Source organism: Echiichthys vipera (assembly GCF_963691815.1).
Source record: "Echiichthys vipera genome assembly, chromosome: 10".
Lineage (NCBI taxonomy): Eukaryota > Metazoa > Chordata > Actinopteri > Perciformes > Trachinidae > Echiichthys > Echiichthys vipera.
In genome coordinates this window covers 32228983-32232030 of record NC_139835.1, presented here as the reverse complement: position 1 = coordinate 32232030, position 3048 = coordinate 32228983, and the positions used below count along the sequence as shown (strand labels likewise).

The 3048-nt window shown below is 43.6% G+C and overlaps 1 protein-coding gene across 4 annotated transcripts in view; it reads left to right on the top strand.

Annotated features, from left to right (window-relative positions):
• The first annotated feature begins 206 nt into the window (after positions 1–206).
• The window catches only part of pikfyve (phosphoinositide kinase, FYVE finger containing), a 40738-nt gene continuing 37896 nt past the window's right edge, over positions 207–3048 (top strand). For all 4 annotated transcript variants that reach the window (XM_083921215.1, XM_083921213.1, XM_083921214.1 and 1 more), the window contains exon 1: positions 207–299. The gene's annotated coding sequence lies outside the window, so the exon portion shown is untranslated. The remainder of the gene's footprint in view (positions 300–3048) is intronic.

Genomic DNA, 3048 nt, shown 5'->3' with positions numbered 1-3048 from the left:
AGAGGCTGAAGATGAGATAATAATATCTATTATAATATAATGTAATAATGTAGTAATAATAATATAATAACAATAATATAAACATGTATCAGTAAACAGTGTGTGTTGCGGAGTAGATCGATGTCTCTGGGCTCGACCTCTCCGCCTGTTGTCTCCGGGTCGATGAGCTCCGGTGTGATTGGTCAGGGCTGCGTGTGTCCGGGCAGAGGCTCCTCTGAAAACACTCCTTTCTCACTTTTAGCAGATTTGTCTCTAAAGTGGACTTTCTCACACTGATGTCAGAGTCACACACTGAACCGGTAACGACCTTTTATTCACGTTTGAACCGCTTAACCGTTAAAACGAGGATGTTTCTGCAGCTGTTAGCTAGTTAGCACAGGAGCTAACAGCAGCTAACAGGAGCTCCAGATGCTCCACAGACTCAGGAGCTAACACTTTATTAGTTATTTTATGACACAGGGAGTTGATGCTTCATGTGTTTGTCAGTGTTGGAATAAAGTAAACACGATGACACGCCACATAAAGTGTCACATGATTAGATAAACAGTTAGCTAACAGGGCTAAGCTAACAGCTAATCTGCACAGATAAAGCCTCTAAAGTGATGGTTTAATGTGGTGAAACCTGTGATCCTCGACAGTATCTCGGTGTTTACATTAGCTCCATGATAACTGCACTAATGTGTGATCAGCTGATTGTGTTTAGAGCTGTCAGCTGATCAGGAAGTGGTGGTCACATGATGAGGTGCAGCCTGAGAGCACAGCTGTTCCTCTTTCCTCCTCATATCTCTTCATATCTGTGAAATCATGACATGCATCGCAAACCCAGAGTCTGTAGCTTTCTTCAGAGGGTGAGTGCAGTGAATGAATAACACATGTGTAATAACTGATCCAGCATCTGTGGAGAAAGGTCCTTCAAGTGCTTTCACTCACTGTGGAAACGCTGTTACAGTCAGAGTCCTGCACATATTACACACACATTACACACATATGACACATATGACATGATCGTTCAGCTTCATATGTGTAATGTGCATTAATAACCTATTCATACACTCGTCTTCTTTTATGTGCAACAACTTAATCCACCACTAAAGTGCAATAATCCAAGTTAACTGCTAACACTGTCATAAACACTCATATATAAGTTTGATCTCTATTTACAGTTGGTTTGAGTTCCTGAGTTTGATTTGACTTGTTTTCTTATCTCTGCTTTATTCATGTTCAGCTCAGAGTTCATTGTTTACAGTTTTTTTTTTTACTTTCTGTTTAATTTAGTGTTTATTATTGTTGTTATTGTTTTAAAGCCCAGAGGGGATTTGGCTCGTTTGGTTTTACGATACGTGACGTGAAGAGGAAACAATCAAACACAAATACTCTTTAAAACAAAAGGACAGAAGACAAAGAAAAGGGAAACGTGTTATTAATGTTTCTGATACATTCACAATGTTTTAAATGACAAAGAAGGAGAACGAGGGGAAAGAGAAACTGTTGAAATAAGAGTCCTCAAAGCAATTTCAGTCAAAAGCAACTGGACTGGTTATTGCACTGGTTACCCATGGCATGGCCTCGGACCAGTCCCAGCCTGGTCCTGGTCCTGGTCCAGTCCCAGCCTGGTCCTGGTCCTGGTCCTGGTCCCAGCCTGGTCCTGGTCCTGGTCCTGGTCCAGTCCCAGCCTGGTCCTGGTCCTGGTCCTGGTCCAGGTCCTGGTCCTGGTCCTGGTCAGATGCGTACATGAACTGATGAAGCCTCTTGGATCAGAGGTGAAACGTCTTCCTGACAAAGAACCAAGTCCAGTTGCTTTGGACTGAAGCTGTTTTGAGGAGAACGACGACCTGAACACATGAAAACATTCACAGACTCGTTTAAATAAGAGGAAACTTTTAAAAAGCTTTGACAAAGAAGAAGAAGACGACGTTTAAAGAAGCTCGTGTTTCAGGCAAAGGACGGGATTCCTGTAAAAACCACGGATGGATTTTTAAAAACTCTTTTTCCGTCTCACTAAATTAAACGTGTCGTTTGTTTACAGTAAAGAAATCAGCTGCTTCCTTTGTCAGAAAGCTAAATATCATCTTGTGCTTCCATGCCATGATGCGGACTGTAGTAGATCCTGAAGCAGGAAAATAGATAGGGAATCAAATCGTGAGGCGCCCAAAGACCCCCCCCCTGTCACAGACTGTGGCCTGTGAGTAAAGAGAATCGAGTTCCTGATGCACAGTTACGTCGTCTAAACCGACAAAAACATCCACATCAACGCAAACGTCTCAGAGAATGTGATCTGAAATACCTGAAGGAACAAAGGCGGCTTTGGATCAGTGGGAGAGTGGGTTGTCCTCCGTACGAGAGATCAGCGGTTCGATCCACATGTCGAAGTGTCCTTGGGCAAGACACTAAACCCTGAACTGCTCCCAGTGCTGCTCATTGGTGTGTGACTGTGGTGTGAATGTGGATCCACTGTGGCTGCAGGTTTTCATCCCAACCAATCAAAAACACCTGATGCACCAAACCAACTGTGTGAGGGGGGGGGGTTGATTGCAGGACTCACGTCAGGTGTGTTCTTCAGGTGTTGGCATGAAAACCTGCAGCCACAGCGGAGCTTTACTGGATCACTTTGACACCAGTGTTTGTGTGAATGTGACAAGTGTGAAGTGTGTCAGAAGACTAGAAAGGCGTCCATTTACCATTTACCCTCATTTTCAAACAGCTGGTTTTGTTTTGTAATGAGACTTTCCGTTATCATCACAGTTCATACATAACTCAGGCTTTGGTGCTGGAGGATTCGATCTCCTGTCAGTGTGTTGTCAAACCGATGGACCCAAAAACAATCCTTTAGGGGCGAGGCTGAGTGGTCGAGTGTTCAAGGTTTCACTCCGGTTTCACTCTGAATCAGTGGATCGTTCCATTATGGCTCTGGGGGGGTGCTGAAGGTCTGGTTTCACATACAGATGCTTGGTTTCTCCCACTAAACCCTGATAAAGAGCCTGTTTGGGTCTAAATCTGAGCCTGTTCATAAATCCTGTTTCTAAACTGATAAAAGAACTTTTAATGTGC